This window comes from Struthio camelus, chromosome 23 (assembly GCF_040807025.1).
Source record: "Struthio camelus isolate bStrCam1 chromosome 23, bStrCam1.hap1, whole genome shotgun sequence".
NCBI classification, from domain to species: Eukaryota; Metazoa; Chordata; class Aves; order Struthioniformes; family Struthionidae; genus Struthio; species Struthio camelus.
Genome location: NC_090964.1, coordinates 9,050,831 through 9,069,205, shown reverse-complemented (window position 1 = coordinate 9,069,205; position 18,375 = coordinate 9,050,831). Strand labels below are relative to the sequence as shown.

The window sequence follows — 18,375 nt, the reverse complement described above, 5'->3', positions numbered from 1 at the left end:
TTTGATGTACCTGCCTACCTCTGCTCAGTGTTGGGCTGGGAACAGAGCCAAGGGAGAAGCTATCTTCTGCAGCTGGCGTCAGTGTTGGTCCTTGGATAATTGCTGGCAAATGCACTTGCCTGAACTGGCCAGAGGTTTTTTTTCTTCCCTTCTAGAGGTTGAAAACACCAGTTCGTGATGAGAGAATTCAGCTTCTCTTGACCCCAGAGCCTCAATTCTGCTCTCAAAATTCAGCATGAGTAGTGAGAGCTCTGCAAAGCTTTCTGTGAAAAGTGGCCTTTCATTGTTGGGATGCTCAAGGTTTGCCCAGATCCACCTGGCTTCTGGCAAGAGGGCGGGGAGGGCCCTGGTTCCTGCTTGCCTGCGCTGCTGGCAGCTTACAAGGGACCCTTCCTCCTTCCCCAAGCCCCTGAACCTGCTGTGAGGTGTTTTTTCCCTGGAGATTTGTGCAAGTCTCTGCAGCCACACCAGCTTCTGGGTGTTGTCCTGGTGTCAAGGCAACTTGACCAGTCTCATCCCCAGCGCAGGTTTCCCCTTCCCTCCCCTCCGCCGGGGTTCCCAGCAGCTGGGTGCTGCTGCCGAGGCTGTTCTGCAGCGCTCCTGTTGACTCGAGGCGTGAGGACCTGTGCACTCGCCTCCCCGTTCGAGCGCTCCTGCTGACGCGAAAATGCTGCGTGAAATCGCTGCGGTCGGCAGCCGCCCTCCCTGGGGAGCGGCTTCCCTGGAGCGCAGCGCAGCGGTCACGAGGGCTGCAGCTCTGCCCCAGGGAAGCGTTTGGGAGGTTTCAGCGTTTCCTCCCGTCTGGGGCTCGGACAGACACGCTTTCCTGGGCTCCAGGTAGGCACCAGCATCGCGGGTTCCCTGGCCCTGGACACGCACTGCAGCGAGGAGCGTTTCCCCTGAACGGCGCCTGTTGCCTTTAACGGGTGTTTTTCATTCATTGAGGGCTTGAAGATTTACCCCATTAAAGTAGATAGATTTGCCTAGCCAAAGACACACTTTACTTTTACCTCTTATTGAGCTACTTTATATGCTTATTACTGTATTTACACATCCTTCCCCCTCCCACACTCCAATCCAGCCTTAATTTTCAACTGTTAATCAGGCAAAGCACTGTGGCACACTCTTCTGTAATTAAAGAATTAAAGCCATACCTGAAAAATGCAGATGTGATAGCAAAATTAAATTATTTAAATAGAGCCAGGCCATTAATTATGCATGTCCTTCAATCTTTCATCTCTTGATAAGCTCCAACAGCTTTTGGAAGGGGAAAAAAAGAAGTTGAAAAGTCTGTATGAATTAATGAAGCACAAGAAACCCATTCTGGGGTACTGGGAAGCACAGCTGTTTAAATGCAATTTGCAGAGGGGGTAGCTTGCTTCACATTCACATCCAAATTAGACACCAGATGGCTTTGGATAGAAAGGAGATGGGTAGTTGTTGTGGACTGCTTAAGTGGTTTTTTTGGGAGGCCCAACCTGCTGATTTGCATCCGAATCCTGCGCATCACCCTCCTTAGCAGCAGGTGAATGAACGGAGGTGAAGTAAGCCAGCAAGCAGAGAGCAGAGGATGGCTCCTGCCTGTTTTTGGGTCGGTTTGGAGAGTGCTCCCTGGGGTCCGCAGCTCCCTGGGACGCTCCAGCAGACAGCACAGCACTGCTCGGGCGTTTTAGGGGAGGCTGCAAGCTTTCCCTAGCGCCGTCCCTGAGCCCGGCTGGCTGTTTTGGACGTGGTCGCCCACCAGTTTGCTAGTGTCTCCTGGAAGGGGCGTGTAGCCGCCCCGCGAGGTCTCACATAACTTCACCACGTGCAGCCCTGACTTCAGCTGCTAACCCTACATGCTGCTGCAGCGTGGGCAGGGGCTCATCCAGCTGTACCCTCCAGCGAGGGAGCACGGAGCAATTTTCGGGGCACCTCTACCACCGGTCCTGGTTTCTGGGAGCTGCAGTCGGAAAAGTGATAGTGCTCCTAGAGATGCAGCGGGAAGAAGTGACATGACAGCCAGGGATCTGATCACAGACGCCCAGAAAACAAGCGAGCAGAAGAGGCAGGCAAGTGGCCAGCGTGCATCACTCATCCTTGGGCACCAGCCAGGTCCCCCCCTTGCAGAGCTGAGCAGATGTCTGAGCTCTAGGCATGGGCTCTGCGCTTTGGCAAACGTTTGCAATCGAGGGGGTTGCCTTGGAGAACTGAAAGATGTCTTTGATCCATCAGCTTTTAGGTATGCATGGATCTCTGATCTGCAGTCCAGCCTTTGGATGCAGAGCTGACTGATATAGGGACAGAGAGCCAGGGCTTGGCTGGTGTCCCAGGCCAGGGGTCAGTTCTTGAGAGTGGCTAAATCCCTCCCGGATCCAGAAATGGACAGTCAGACACGGATGGTGGCTTTCATCCCAGAGTGAGCCTACGGACACCTATAAGTGATAATGAATGGGCTTCACACATGGCAAAATTAATTTAGAGCCTCTGACACAAGCCCCTTGAGCTCCTGCTGACGCCCTGCAGCTGGAGGCTCAGCTCTGTGCGTTTTCCGTGACGGAGGAGCAGGACGGCTGTGAACAGTTTCTCTCCCTTCACTAACACCGCTGTGATTGCCATCAGGTCCTGGAGGTGAGTCAAAGGGGAACAAATTAAATGTACGACTTCTGTTCTTAGGAAAATAGAGAAGATGTAAAAACTCTGTCCTACAGCCTGTTTCTTACCTTTTACAACATGCTGGAGGACAATTTAATGTTTCCCTCTTTTTCTCACCTCTGTAGACAGCCAAGGAAACATTATGCTTCAGAGAAACCACCCACTTCTAGACCTGGCCAGTCTGGAAGATGTTTCTCCCTGTCAGTGAGTTGTAGCCTATAACTAACTCTTACAGAGAGGTTTTCTTTTTTTTTTTTTTTCTTTTTTTTTTTGGTACTTGCATCTGAAACAGCTCATTTTGGCTGTGGTTGGAGTTGGGGCATGGGACTTCAGCACACAGCCATGACCCAGCAAGTCAACTCCTGTCCTCATCCAGAGAAGGGCTGTATTTTAATTGCTAATTTGTGCACTTGTTGCTCTGCTATTAAAAATTTGGCTTTGCCAGTAAGCCAGTGGCTTCCCTGGGGTGGCCCGTGATGGCCTGGGTTCCTTCTATGCAGGCGCAATGGCCGTGTCACTAGCAGCCAAAACACGTGCACTGGCACTAGGCAGAGGAAGCTTCTCCCTTTCGTGATCTAGTTAAAAGGAGCAAGTCCTCACCCAGGCTCCCAGGGGTTCCCAGCCCCAGTGCAAAGAGCACAGCTAACTCAGCACGCTACCTGCGATAGCTATGTGGTAGTGGGCCAATGTGCGGGTCCAGCTGCGCAGCTGCCCTGGCAGGAGGTGACGGCTGCCACCCACGGGGTGCTGCCTCCCTCTGCTCTTGCCTCCTCTACAGAAGGGCTCCCTTTGCAGTTTGAGGCATCCATGATGGTAACCAGAAAAGACGGAGATAAAGAGTGAGTGCTTACAGGTGAGTCTGAAACTTTAAGAGGATATTTGCTAGGTCACGATATCTTTGGTACCACAGATGAGCATCTCAATGGAGCCAGTGGCATCCTCCAGCAGCCTGGAGTGAAACTGCTTAGCTATTCCCGGGAGGGCCCTGGTGCTTCAACTCAGCTCTCCTGGTGTTGCCTTCAAACAGGGGTCTCACCTGGCTGGGTACAAGATCATCAAGGACTCCTGTTAACCATGAGTTGCCTTCCACCCAAAGGCATAGAGGATGGCGCCAATTCGACATGGCTCCCGCTGCCCCAGGAACCCAGCTTTTGAGACACCACAATGGGACCAGTGACAGTCTTCACTGCAGTGACCAGGTACCTTTCCACGCTCTGGTCTGCGTGCACGGATGTTTTCCTTTGCAGGTCCCGCTCGCCCACCCAGTGGGTATCCCAGGTGCTGAGAGCCCATCCAGCCCAGCTCAGCCTCAGCATTCGGTTACTTTTATCAGCTTGCAGAGGTAAGGAGCCTCCAACACCATCAAAACAATCTAGCGAGCAGGAGCCAGTTCTGTCTTTACAGCCTCGGTCACTGAAGGTTATTAACCAGCAGTGGTCACCAATGAATCTTAGCTGATGAGATAAAGCAGCAGGGGAAGGTACTAGCATTGTTGCTTATTGCATTTTATATTAATTAGTACCAATTATACCCTGTTATTAAGAATTAAAATAATCTAGCAAGAGAAATATGGCAGTTGAGATTCGAGGTGTCAATATAGGAAGCTTCAGCTCTTGGAAGTTAACATTAGGCAGTACCAAAATGAGTAAATTATTTTTACTGGCTTTGAGAGGCTGAACCGCTTGGATGGAGGAATGCCAGCCACCACCTTTGAGATCAAGCAGGGACAGACTGCAGAGCCTTCCCTGGCCTATGGCCCCCCTATTTTTTGCCCACAGACATGCGTCCTCCCATGACCTGATCATCCAGGTGCATCCCATGTGGCAGGATAAAGAGCATCTCACATGGTGGGAGATGACAGCCCTCAGAGCTGCATGCCGGATCTGACTTGATCTCTCCTTAAAAAGACCCAGTTGTTATCGCAGGCTAATCCAAGAGATTCCTAGGACATTGACTGCTGATGGAGACAGAAAGGAGGGAGAGGATGTTATTCCTTAGGACAGGCTTCTTTTTCGTATTCATGCCATTAGCAGTACCAACAGAGACATATATCGCTGATTACAAGTGCTTGACTAACAGAGCATGATACCCTCTTTCTCTGGGCTGTTGTGCTTGGCTTCCCTCCCTTGCTTTCCAACTACATCCTTATTCAGATACTGGCTAGGACCCTGCCAGCACAGTGGCCTCCAATAAATATGTCAATAACAATTTGAAATCATCAGGTCATGATGCCCTTGGCCTGGCTTTATTGTGTGAAATGATCTGAAATATTTATATATGATGGCTGTGCTGGTAGAAAAAGAGTAATAGAATAGGAGGAGGCTATTAATGTTTGACAAACAGATTTACTTGGATGTAATCAAATTGCAACATATGCTTGGGGGGACAAAAATCAACAATGTTAACAAATTGCAGTACAGATACGGTTTGCCAGCCCATAACTAAGTTGTGGCAGTTCCCACTGAAAGAAACATTTATAGCTATCACATTATTGCTTACAAAATTAAGTAATGCTTTTTTGGTAATAGGCACAATAACTCTGTCTGCTTTGGTCACCAGAATAGTGCATGTGTCTGACAAACAGGACAGTTTTCTGTGGGTTATAGCACAGGACTGGTCTTTGGGACGTCCACATCATGCTACCATTATGTCTGTGGTTACTTAAGGGCTTCCTGGATGTTGCAGAGTGGCACTCTCTTGCCAGGACAGCTTTGTAGCAGGGACGAGAAAAATCCTCCTGCTTCGAGCTCTGTGTGCTGTCACTTAGCTGACAAGGCCTGGGACACGCAGCTGGTTATTCTGCTTTCGTCAGGGAGGGAGGACTCATTTTACACCAGATTTATGTAGTTCCTGTAATAAAACCCCTTTTAGTAAGGCATGTAGACCATAAATCTTATGTCAATGGCTATTCTCAGGAAGGCAGAGTTACTGTTAAACATTTGACTTTTGGGAATTATCTTCTGGTAAGCAGGTTATTTCCCCGGCTTCACCGATGCAGAGATTTTGGAGGGTGGGGATAAAAGACAATACAAGAGAAAAAGCAGGTACTGGAAAGAGAAGGGAGGGGTTTGGCTGCCTGCAGCTCCCCGATGTGCTCGGAGCTGCAGCACAAGGTGTGAGATGCTTGCAGGAGGACAGAGTGGAAGAGCTGGAGATATACCAGATTTTGACCTTTCATTTTCCACCAGCACCAAAAAGCAGACCGCCTGCCTCCAGAAGTAGATGGCTATACCAAAGACTAGACCCAAATACTAATTAAAACAAGCCGGGGCTAGTCGACAGAGATCCCAGGTGGATTTGAGGCTGCAGCTCACTAACACCAGAGAAGTCATCCTCTGAACTCGGTGCCCCAGCTTTGCCTGCTTGCCCTTCTCAATAACTTATGACAGGTGGCAATACAGCAGAATTATTTAAACGGTGGCTTTCTCTCTTTCCTTTTACCTTGTATTATCTATCTTATTTTCTGTTTCCGTGTGTTATTCATACAGCTTTTCATGTCGGCTTGTTTGCCAGCCAGCTGAGGGGGAAGCCTATGGAGGCAGACAGGTTGGTTCTGCATAAAAGGCCATAAATAATCTGAAAACTGCCAAGCAGTAGCACATTTCAGGGATTTGTGCTTAATACTGGGAGACTTCCCGCAGCATCATCTTATATTTTGCAACCACTGGCAGCTAACTTTGGGGTCTTTTCCACTGCACCAGCTGATTTTCCCCTCTATTAGTTCCCTTTGCAAATTAAAGGACAGGGAAGGTGATGTTCTAATAGCTTCTTAGCATCTCTTCTATAGCCCCCCTGGGTTCATTTCTGACCAGAGACATCAGCATAAAACCCACTTGGAGGGGGTGAATAGGCACTTTGCAGGAAGCAGTGAATTCCTTCTGCTGTCATCTAGCCTTACGGAGCACTTTAAAATAGGGAAGAATATAAGCCCTTTGATCTAATAGTGAGAGAGTTCTGCTATTTAGCGCTTGACAAGAAAATTTGTTTTTAGCAGAGGAAAGCCATTGTCCCACTGCAGAGGTGAGGCAGAAAAGCAGCAACAAGGGCTTTGCTAGGAACAGTCCCCTCGCGCCACTGGTGGGACCGGGACCGCCAGGGAGGCAGCCGGGCAGGAGCCAGGGCTCAGCTCTTCAGCGCTAGAGGCAAACTCTTGAGAGAGAGAGCCCTTCTTCAGGGAGCTTATGCCCAAAATGGAGAGGCCAGGCTGTGCTAGAGGATCCTGGGGCAGATGGGAGGACTGATGATAATTAACCCACATATCCTCCTCGAGCATCGTCTGCCCCAGTAATGAAGCAACTGCCACCGTTCCTAAGAGAGGTTGCCAAGGGATGAGAGAGCTTCTTTTAGCCCCCCAAGTTTCCTATGGCCCTTCCCTTGGCATCCGGTCTGTTACCAGAGATGCGCACACTTCTTCCCTGGGCTCTCCAGCCCCTCTGTGCTGCAGGAGGGGGCTGCTGCGATTCACTGCTTGGAGGAGCCTGAATGACTCGGGGTCACCATAAACTAGTGGCTAACGCAAGAGCTTATCAAGCGTTTAACTAGCTCAGAACTAACACGTGAAAATAAATTAAAGCAGTCAAGACTCTCTTAAGTCACTCGCTTTTCTTTTTGCTGTTGCATTAACTTATTCTTGGTGCTTAAGAATAAAAACTCCAACCCCACACTTCCAAGAAGGAGAAACTTACTGCAAACCACATCTACCCCCTCCTGAGCTTTCTGACTAGAAATACATACATCTAAGTCTCTGCGCCTTTGTCAACAAAACGTTGCCCAGAGGGAAGATACTTATCGGCAGGAGCCGAAGTCTGGTACTCATACATCCAGGCTCCTCCCCGCATTGCTGTCCCCCGCGCTGGCTGCTGGGTCTGGGGTGGGGGCAGCACAGGGAAAGCGCTGGGCCAGGCCCTGCGGTGCGGGGCTGGTGTAATGCATGGGGAAGGGTTGGGGGAGCACCTGCACGCGTGTCGTCGGCTGCCCTGCAGGGTTGCAAAGTGATTTACAGGGAGCTGGTTTAGCGGCAATGCTGCTATGGTTTATAGAGGAGGAGGATGAAGGATAGGGAGATTAAGGATCCTGCACAGTGCTGTAGAGAGGCTCTGTAAGCAAAGCCAGAAAGCAAGCCCGGGCATCTTGGATAGTATTTCTGTCTTAAATACATCTTTCTTCCTCAAGAAGGAATGAGAGGGAAATGGTTTCTGTTGGGGGAAGGAAAGCATTTAAAAGGCAGGCAGCGCTGCCTGGACTGAGGGCCAGGTCAGAGGAAGGGCTGGGGAGATCTAGCCATGAGCTAGGGACTCGTTCGTGCTTCTGGAGGGGAGAATTTAGGCAGCTATAGAATATGAAAAAGTTTCTAACAAAATTCACTGTCTCTTGAAATCCATTAACCTGGACGGCATATACGAGCAAGCTGGAAATTCGTGATTGCCTGGTATCGAAAATAGCTTTAGGTTTCTTTTAAATCGAATAGCGAATGAACAATTGCTCTAACTAGGAATACATAGAGGTTTCATTAGGAGGCAAGCAGTTTTTGCTTTATCTAGACTGCTGTCTGATCAGGAATTTCTAAAGAGTCAGAGATGGCACCTTGCTGTAAACAGGGCTTTCTGCTAAATCCCTTATTCTCTTTCTTCCTTTTTTCCTTTTGGCAAAAACAGACAGAACTTCATTTTCTGGCAATTACCCTGAGCTGAGAGCAATAAATAACTTCTGAAGCAATGCTGAGAAGGTGGAATGGAGAAATAACAAAACCACACATGTGCTAGCTCCTTAAAGCTTGCAAGAAAAGCAAGAGGGGGAAGCTTGACACACCGAATAACCACAATTGCTAGCAGATTTATGGATTGCACCATGATATACAGGGAATCTGAAGCTGGGTAGGGTGTAACATAATAAATCAGGCAAAGCCAGCAATCCACATGTTCTCTGCTTCCTGGTAGTAGACTGCTGAAGTCTTTTCTATTAAAAAAATTAGCAAAAGAGCTGAGAAATGGGTGCATTCATTTGCAGTGCAAGGATAAAGAAATAGGTGTGCTAACGCACAAAATGAAATAAAGAAATAGGTGTTCTTATTTACAAGAAACTTCTGTCTCTACTCAGGTATTTTAATGAGATTTTTACCCTTGACTTCATCTAAATTAGGTGAGAATCACCACTGTATTAAGTGAACACAACTTAATATGCAAAATTAGGTTATACAGCTCTCATGTTTTAGGCCAAATCCTGTTTCTGTCTCTGGTTCCCCTTGGAAGATGATGTGTTTCTACATGCATGCAGGCACCCCTAGCATGCTGCTAGCACCATTTAATGAATTACTGCACCGGCTCCTCTTGATAGGCAGGATTGAAATATCTCTTGCGATGCGTCAGATGTGCTGCTGGCTCTGCAGGCTGGGCAGCATCTGGGATCCGGCTGGGGTTTTGCAGCAGCTGAAACGTGCCGCGGTGTCGCAGCTGGTGCCAGCGGTGATCTCTGGGCTGATGGTCCGGAGCCGGGTGCTGCCTCGCTCGCGGGGGGGAAGGACTGGCCTCTGGGGCACTGAACGTGGAGAAGCTGCAGTTTGCAGAAGCTTTTAGCAGGGCCAAATCTAGAGAGCTGTTTGCGCGACACGGGTACATAGCTGTGATCCTTCCTTTCTTGCCGCAGCCAAATCAAGCCCTTATTCTAAAAGAGGGCTGGGCTAGAGTTTCAGGCAACTTTCTCTTTCTTACTTGTGCTTATGATAATTTCAGAGAGATAAATCAGACCTAGTACAGCTTTGTGCTCTTCCTCGGTCATTTTTCTCAGCAATCGCTGAAACAATTTTTGCTACCTTTGGTCAGTCTCAGGCGAAAACCTGACCTGGGAGATTTTTCCCTGGGTCGTAGATGCTGCTAATAGGGGAGCAGCTGGCTGGTTGCTGCAAGGGCGCGCGGAAAGCCGCGGTGCGCGTGGTCCCAGCCTGTAAACCTCGTGCAAAAGGCTTCCTGCTGGGCCGCCTGCCTGCGGGTGGTTGGGGCTGGGCCCCTCCTTGGGACGGGCTGAGGCACCGCAGGGTGGGGGCTGCAGCCCAGGCAGGAGAGGGCTGATTTTAGCACTGGCTTCGTCGGAACTGGAGACCGTACCCAGAATAACGCCAGGGAGGCGGGTTGCTCTGTCTGTCTTTCCAACGCTCAGCTCTTCCTCGTCCAGGTGGGGCTCCGGCAGGAAGGGGCGACTGGCTCCAAGTTGCTGACTCACTTGGGAACATGGTTGTGATTGCTTAGAAATAGCTCATTGCTCAACTGGCACCGAGGTGCTCTAGACAAGTTCATTAGAGAAATGTCTCAGAGGGAGAGAATTAACATCAAAGCTGGCTTTCCCGAAGGCGCTGGTAGATAAAGCTATTACAAGGGATAAATTCCCAGGGAACTCGCAGGTGAAGTGCAACAGGAAAACCCAACTGCCGTTAAGAGAAGGGGTGTTGAGTTTAGCTGCCTTTTTCTGTACGCAGACCCAAAACGTGATCAAGAGCAGAGCTTTTGGTGGGCCAGCGCTGGCAGCGACTCGGGGAAGAGAGGGCGCTGGGCTGCCGGGGCAAGAGGCTTTTGTCTCCCGCAAGGAGATGCCCTGCAGTTAGGGTGACAGAGGCAAACCGATGTCAGGGGAGCAAAGGCTGGGTGACCTGCTGGGTTTAATCATCTCTCCCTTCGTTGGCGAGTGGATGTGGGAGGCTGCCAGGCCGCCTTTCTTCAGAAAGCAACGTGGATGCGTTTTGTTCGATTAAATAGAGCCCTTCTCGGGGCTTGGTTTGAGCACTACCAGCGCGAGGAGCGGCGAGAGGCAGGCTCGGCCCGGGGCGATGGGACGCCTCTCGCGGCCAAGCCTCTCTGGCATTAATTGCAAAGCTGATTAACTTCTTTTTTCCTTTCTGTCTCTCTCTTTTTTTTTTTTTTTTTAATTTGGAAGCAGCTTTTCAGTGTGAAGCAGCCATGCTGCACCCCAAAGGGGACGCGGCCTGGGCCAGGTGGCTCCTTAATTAGCTGCCTGGGGGCAGGAGCGGTCCCCTCTGGGCCCAGGGAGATGCACGCTGATCCCTTTCGCCTGCCTCCTGCTCAGCCCCTCGGAGGCACAGGGCTGCAAGGCTCTCCTTTATAGCAACATAGCAGTACACAGATAATAAATATTTTGCCTGTTTCGATCTATATTTAACAGCTACAGGTGCCTTTTGGCTAATTGCTCTCAGCACTGGCGCACTGGAAGGTGGAGCGCAGTTCTGGGAACAGCGTTTGAAGCAGCAGCAATAGCACGAGTGACTGTATGGTACCGCAGTGCCCCAAGCTGTGTGATCTGCCAGCAATAATCTTTCATTAATAACTCCCGTGATGGGTACCAGGTCAGCGGGTGTTGGGGGAGCTGGAAATTAATCCTTCTGCATTCTCCCCTCTCTCCGTTCTCCCAAAGCATTTTTCAGATAAATGAGGTCAGGTCCCCAGAGGAGACCGGCAGCCTCCCGGGGGTCTCTGTCCCAGCTAAGCCTGGAGCTGCAGAGATTTGTAACGTCAGTCCAGCTGAGATGGATTTCCGGGGCAGCGGAGCTGCTTCGGGTGATCCCATCCATTCCGATCAGGAGGCGCCAGCGGTTAGCGACAGCACCCACAGGCCGTGCGCACCAGTGATTTACAGCAGCGCAGGAGCAGCCTGACGGGCCCCGCACGTGCCCGCAGGCAGCAGCGCGCGTGGGAAGGAGGGAGCCCGCGAGCGTGTCGGGAGCCACTTCCAGCTAGCAACCAGGCGCTGAGCGATCTGCCGAAGCCCCGCGTGAGACTGGTTTTTCTCCCACCAGAATCAGCCTGGCCGCGGGACGTGCTCGTCTCATCCCTGCTGGCTCCCGCCGGCGCGCTGGGCTCCGCTGACCCACACGGAAGCTGATCGCCGGTCTCGGAGGTGCGAGACCGCATCCTTCCCTGGGATTTCCGCAGACGCGTGGCCTGCCGCAGAGACGTTTCCCCGAGACCCTCGGTGGGCGGGAGCCGGGATGGCGGTGTGACCGTCGCCTGCTGCTCTGTGCCCGACCCTGCGCCGGGCGGGTGCTGTCACGCCAAATGCCGACGCTGCCGCTTGTTAGCTGGGTTAAAGAGGCAGCTGAATGCGTTAGTGCTTTGTCTGCCTCCATCTCTCAGTAATTTCCTTTCCCCGTCTCCTGCTGCTTTATGTGTTAATGCTTGTTACGTTCCCTGAGCATCCCAGAAATGCCTTAACCCATCTCTTTCACAGAAATGTAATTAGGACAAATGCTTTCTGCTTTTATGTCTGCCAAAGGACTTGCTGATTATTATGATTCCTTATCAGGTGTATCCCAGCGGTCCCAGCTAAGGCTCCGGTTCCCTGGTGCCGGGCAGGGAAGAGATGCTTGGTTAGGAGGCAGGCCCTGCCCAGAGGACAAATGCTCGTGCTAGAAAAAGGCAGCGATAGGGCAGACGGGCAAAGAGGCATCGGACGATTCACCCAAGGTCATGCAGCAGGTCGGTGGCAGTGACCGCTGCCCGCGGCACTGCCTGAGATCGGGGCGCGCCAAGCAGCCAGCGGCAGCGGAGGCGTCCGATCTGCCCCGGGCGACGCCGAGAGCGTGGGGCGCCGCGCCGCTTCCGTGCGGGTAGGGGAAAAGAGGGAGCCCAGGGAACGTAACCAGCCGAACGGTGCAGAGATCCCTGTCTCGCTTTACTCACGCTGTGACGTGGCTAAAGACACCTACCAAATCCTGTTAGGTTCCCTGCTTGAAAGTGAAATTACAAAATGAATCACTTGAGCTCATCCTCTTATCTCTCGTTCATAGGTGCGGGCGTGCATGCATCCATACATGCTTTCAAAGGAAGAATAGTTATCGTGGAGATAAAGCTTTCATTATTTTTAATAGCATCAGGTCCACCCGTTGAGTTATTACAGTAATAAAAACTAATTAGATCCCTGGTGATATGTTCCCCCTGTGCACATTGCCTGCCTACCTTATCGATTGTTATTATAAAAACACATAACTGTTTATCAAATCATTGGTAATAATGGCTGAGCCTTTTCAACAGGCATATAAAACAATGCAGATATTTCATACAAATAACTGTTTACTCTTATTTAAAAATCTGGAAGGAAAAGCCCTGATTTATTTGGCAGCTGTAGCTATTTGTTGAGGTTCAGCTGCAGAGATGCAGCCTGCAAATCGGCTTCTCATTACGCCTCATGAACGGCCTCTTCTTCCAAGCAGGGGCCGGGGCTCACGCTGGGGCTGGCCACCCGAGTCACTGAGCTCAGGCTGCTTTGGAGTCTGGCAAATTATTTTAAGGTGCCTTTCCCAACGCTCATAATTGTCATCCTGGAGGGCCTCTTTAGCATGTTTATTCTCGCACTGTTGCTGTACTGCAGGGCGAGGGGATGCTCCCGTTTCATTGCCAGCGCCAGTGTGGTGCAATTCTGCCCCCTGAAACCAGCCCTGCTCCGGGGCTGGACACCGGGAGGTGAACAGCCCATGGCTCTCCCCCGTCAGACAACGGTAGTTTGAGTTTGTGCCCGGAAACGTGAGTTCCCTGAGCAAAATCCAGGGCTTCTTCCTCCCCAGGGAGTCCCAGAGATTGCAGGGAGTTATTGCATTTGACAGAGCTGTGCAAGGGGTTGCAAAAGCCAATCTGGACCTAAAAAAAGAAGGAAGAAACAATCCAGTGGTTTGCAAAGCCTATGGCAAACCTTGTGACTCTTTGCTGGAAGCAAAGCGACTGCTGGGCAACACAGGCCTGCATCTCTGTGCTAGAGGACCAGAAAAATGAGCCCTGGGCTTGCATTAGTGGACTTGGGCGCGGATGCGAGGGAGCTCCCGCACTGTGCTCAGGGCTGCCGTCCCGGACGCGCAGCGATGACCGTGGCAATGAGTGAAGACTCGGCAGCACGCTAAGCCCAAGGAGAAGCAGCTCCACGTACGTGCTGCTGGGGAAATGAACCATCCATCTTGGGCTGGAACATATCTTTTGGCAGGCTCGTTTAAGGAATTATGCTGATTAAGAACAACAGGAAAACCTCCAGCTGCCGAGAAAAGGCAATTACAGGATCAGTTTTAATTTAAAAAGAGCTTTTACTTCAAGAGCAAATGAGCAAGACAACAAAACGGGCTCTCGCTTGCTGCTCTGCTGGAGGAAGCGTGACCGGTGGCGAGGGCTGGAGCGGGCGGCTGGCGAGAGGGAGCCGCTCGCGGGGCTGCTGGAGCCGTCGGGCCGCAGCCTCGGACGCCGCGGAGCCGCTCAGTCCCCGGAGCTGCCTTCCCGCCAGCGGTTTGGAGTTCAGCGCAGGAACGAAGCCCAGGAAAGGGGCTCGTCGCCAGCGCGCGGCTCCGCGGCCGGGGTCTGGGCTGCTTTGGGGGGGCCATCTGCTGCCGGCACAAAAGCTTCCTGCAGATTCCTCTCGGTTTTGCTAAATAGTCCATGTTTAAAAAAAAACAAATCAAAACACAGATTTTTAATGTGTCAAAACATATCCTTTTGTCTTTTGGAAAGGAAGTTTGATTTGAGCTTTCAGTTTGAACCACGTTTTCGTTTTTGAATGTTCTTAAGTATTACAGTTTGCATTCAGTTCTTTTAGAGAAACGTTCCCATCTGAAACGAAACAATTCGTCTGAGGTTGAACAAAATGTTTCATATGTTCTCCCTCGTTCTCTTAAGATGTCTCTAATTTTTCATGCATAGCTTTTTTTTTTTTCCACTTTTTAAAAAATATTTCCAGATTTAAGAGCCCCAACAAAATCGATTATGCACCTTGCCCAATTTGTAACGCGTATTCACTGCTGATAAACGCAGGCGTCGATGCCTGCCAAGCGTGAGTGCCGAAACCCTACTAACCGCCAGTGCTGCCACGGTAATCTCCAGCAGCCCAGGACTGTGTCATCTGATTACCGCCTTGCGGAGCGGCGCGGTTTGGCGGCGCCGGTTCCAGCGTTGTCAGATGGACGCAGCGGCTGGGCCGGAGGCGAGGACGTGCGATTACAACACCCCGCGCACAAAAGCCAAAGCAAATTTGCTGTTGTAATGTGACACAGGCGTGTTCCAGGGCTGGGAGAAGAGCGCTTAGTGATGCATTACTTGCTTGAACGTATAACGAGAAGGTTTAAATACTACTGCGTAACTAATGCTGTCCCGAGGATTGGTTTTGTCCCGACCTGTGCGTATACACCCTGGATGGATTGAAATCGCCCTGTGAAGGTATAGATGACTTTTTAAGCTGGCTGCAGAATGTAACTACCCAAACGAGACTATGGCCACGACACAAACGAACCGCCAGTACCGGCAAGAAGTGTGGCACGACCGGAGCCAGCAGGAGCCGGCGCGGCGTTTCCATGGCCCCTCCGCTGGCACGGACATAACAACATATGTATATATATAAAAACATGCTATAGCATGTCTATACGCTGGTGCGTCCCTTCTGCCTGGGGCAGGCGGCCGCACCTCGCCGAGCCCCCCCGGAGCGGCGGCCAGGGATGCCGCCCTGCGTCTCGCGGGCAGCTGCTGTTAGGCGCCTGCCGCTACGGTCCGCAGATGAAAAAGCCACCTTGGCGCATTGGGAGCCCGGCTGCCTGCCATGAATCTCTCGCTGGGATATTTATTTTTCAGAGTCGATGTGCCCGTTAGGGACGCAGGCTTTTGCAGATCGGGTTGCAGCGAGGGCGCTGCGCTGCTGCTGCTGCTGCTGCTGCTGCTGCTGCTGCTGCTCGTCGGCTGCGGGCGGCTGCAGCGGGCGGCAGCCGACCCCGCGGTGCTGGCTGCTCGATGGGTCGTGACCGCCGCGAGCTGCTCGGCTCGGACAGGAGGGCGAAGACGCGGCTCCTCTCCGCGAGAGCTTGGCTCTCGTACCGGCCGTCGGCGCTAGCCCTGCGGCTGACGCCGCGCAGCCGCCGCCGGCCTCCTCGGCCTCCCGGGGCGCTCGTGGTTTTGTTTCCCGCTCGCTTTTGTTTTTAATTTGTTTTGACTGCCCGCGCCGGCCCCGCCAGTGGCAACACCTGACAGTTTCTTCTCTGCCATGGCTAGAGGGGAGGAACCAAAAATCAAAAAATCTGCGAATCCCATTTTAATGAGAAGCTGCTTCTTTCTGCTGCAGAAACCTGGGACTTTAATTATCCCGTAGCATTAGGCTGACAAGCCACCCGGCCTCAGCCGATCTGGGTGATAATTAGACCTGTTGGCTCTCCAGCGGAGGAGAACAGCAATTTTCGAGTGCAGCGCTTCCGTGCGTCCTCCAAGGAAAGCACAATCATTCAGAAATTGGGAGTTTGACAGGATGCCAGTTTTAATACACCCATTGAAATGTTTTGTTGTCAGCTGCGGGGCAGCCACATGTCCATCATAACAATTTTCCTCTAGAAACTTTGTTGGCAAAGGAGAAACGCTAGGAATTAGCTCTCTCTGATTTGTTGGGGTTTTTCTGCTTTTGGTTAGTTTGGGGATTTTTTTTTTTTTTTTTTTGCCTTTTAAGACGGACATCCCGTTTTAAGGCACTGGGACACGAAGCAGGGAAGCGCTTGATGTGGCCGCCTCTCCGACCGCCGCTGCCTGTGCAGCCGGGGCTGGCGCGAGCTCGGCGGGCCCGGCCGGCCGCCCGCTCCCCTTTCCGGCGCCCCTCGGCTTGGGAAGCCGGGCAACGGGCGACGCGGAGGCTGCGTTCCCGTGGGCTTTCCTACGGCTCGGATCTGATGAGCCTGTTGTACGTCGCTCTGAGCGCGCAAAAGGGCTCTCGAGCGGCTGCGAATCGCGTCGATGCTCCCCCGGCGGCGTAGCGGCGCTGGGAGTCGGGCTCCGCGCGGCCCCGGCCGCCGGCAGCCCTCCGCGGAGCGACGGAGCCGGCCGGCGCGGCGCGGACCTCGCGGGCGAGCGCAGCCCTGCGGAGGGGCAGAGCCCCCGCCGGCGTTGCCCTCGCGCCGGAAGCGGAGGGCCACAAGCCGGGGGGGAATTTGGGCTCGGGTTTTCCCTTTCCAGAAGAGACTCGGGTCAAAACCCGGACGGCGTTTTGCATTTACCGCGTGAGCCTGGTGCTCCCGGGGCATTAGGCTCGCGAGGCAATTCCCTCCGGTTTGAGGTGCTTGAAGGTCTTTGCAGGGTGAACGTTACGGGTTATTGAAAGGCACAAACACAGAAGCGCAGAGGAAGGGACGTCAGGAGCTCGCATACGCGACTCTGGGGCAGAAACCTTTCTTCGGGTTTATTGTAAATCTCTCTTGGTACAGTTTAAGCGAACGTCTTACCTAAAGCGGCCGCGGAGAGCAGGGAACTTCCCTTCTCTTTTGCAGCGCCTGCCGCGGCGGTCGCCGGCTCTCCCTCGGCTCCTCCGGACGAGCAGGTCTCCGCGGCTCCGAAACTCAGGCGCTTTGGGTAACCAAACCCATGGGATTTGGGGGAATGTCTAAATCTACAGTCCTGTCTGCCGTAGGAAAGCGTCACCCGGCCTCGGGGCGGCCCGCGCGGGCGTTTGGCGCTGCCGCAGCCCTTGCCAGCCCGCTGGGGTTCGCGGCTGCAGATCGAACCCCGGCGCATCCCCGGCCGACTCGTTTCTTTTCTTTTTTCCAAACACCCCTTTTGGGAGCTCACCCCCCGGGTGGGAGGCTCCTACGGCAGTTTTGAGCTCAGCCCCTTGCTCCTGAGCCACGCGATGACGTGTGGGATGACGCGATGACATGTCATCCCTACAACCCCTGTCCCTTGCCACCGTGCATGCCGCTCTCTCGGCTCTCCTCTATCGAGACTTGCCCAAAAGGCAGGTCTTTCTTGGGAAATCCTTCTAGGAAGGGATGGGGGGATTCATTTCACACTGATTGGCTTGATTTTCTTTGGAGACTCATCCTAACATCATCTATCTTTTCTGGTTGGATTCAATTTCTTTCGCTGCTCCTATGTTTTAATGGCCTGCAAAGCAGGGCCGTGCAGCCGGAGCCTGGTTCGTGTGCGTCGTTCCTTCCCTTTTGTGAAGGAGTGCTTTGGTGGGAGCGCTGGAATCGCACACCACTGTCGCTGCCATCTGCCCCACTGCTGCGCTGGGCACATCTGCTCTTATCTCCCGTTGTGCAGAAGGAAATTAAAGCCCTGCCCTTTTGTGCTTTTCTTTCTCCTTCTGTCTCCATGCAAACGCACTTATTCCTGCAGGAAGCTTTCACCTGGCCTCTGCTTTTTCCCAAAGGAGGAGCTGGGAATTTGGACCACACTGCCACGCGCATCCCCCTGCGCCGGCTGGGAGGTGGCACCAACGCGCCGGGACCTGCTGCCGCTCCCGCCCGGGGCAAGGCGGCGTTATTGCAAGGTCAGTCCCTAAATCAGGAAGAGTTTTAATCGCACGCGTGCAAAAAATGTCCCCCCCGAGCCTGCCCCAGCTAGCTCTACAGGCTTGGCTGTTTTGCAGGAGTCCTGGGTTCCTGTCCGAGCTCGAGTACCCTGAGGCAGACCACAAACCTCAGTCCTTCATTTGGGCTATAGGTAAGAGCGATATACTCCAGCTGCCTTGCAAGCATGTTGCGAGGATTAATTTATATTTACACAAAGCTCGGTAATCCCAAGTGATAAAGCAGCAGGTGACCGCAAAGAAATGATGTGAAGACAAAATCCCAACGCAGGTTTTCTAAGCAACGTTTCCCTGTGTTGCCTGGGGACTTCCGAGCGCCGGGAGCAGCAGGTGATGTTTATAGTTACCTCTGCAAAAACAATTTTCCTCCTAACTCTTCACAAAATGAAACCCCTACCTCTAAAGCAAACAGTTCTCGTGGACGGCCGC

At 52.4% G+C, this 18,375-nt stretch overlaps 1 long non-coding RNA gene across 1 annotated transcript; it reads left to right on the top strand.

The window, feature by feature from the left end:
* The first annotated feature begins 2,159 nt into the window (after positions 1-2,159).
* On the top strand, positions 2,160-12,695 carry LOC104138101 (uncharacterized). The gene is made up of 3 exons (XR_692873.2): positions 2,160-2,610; positions 3,662-3,833; positions 11,435-12,695. It is a non-coding gene; the product is annotated as an uncharacterized lncRNA (long non-coding RNA).
* Positions 12,696-18,375: the final 5,680 nt, after the last annotated feature.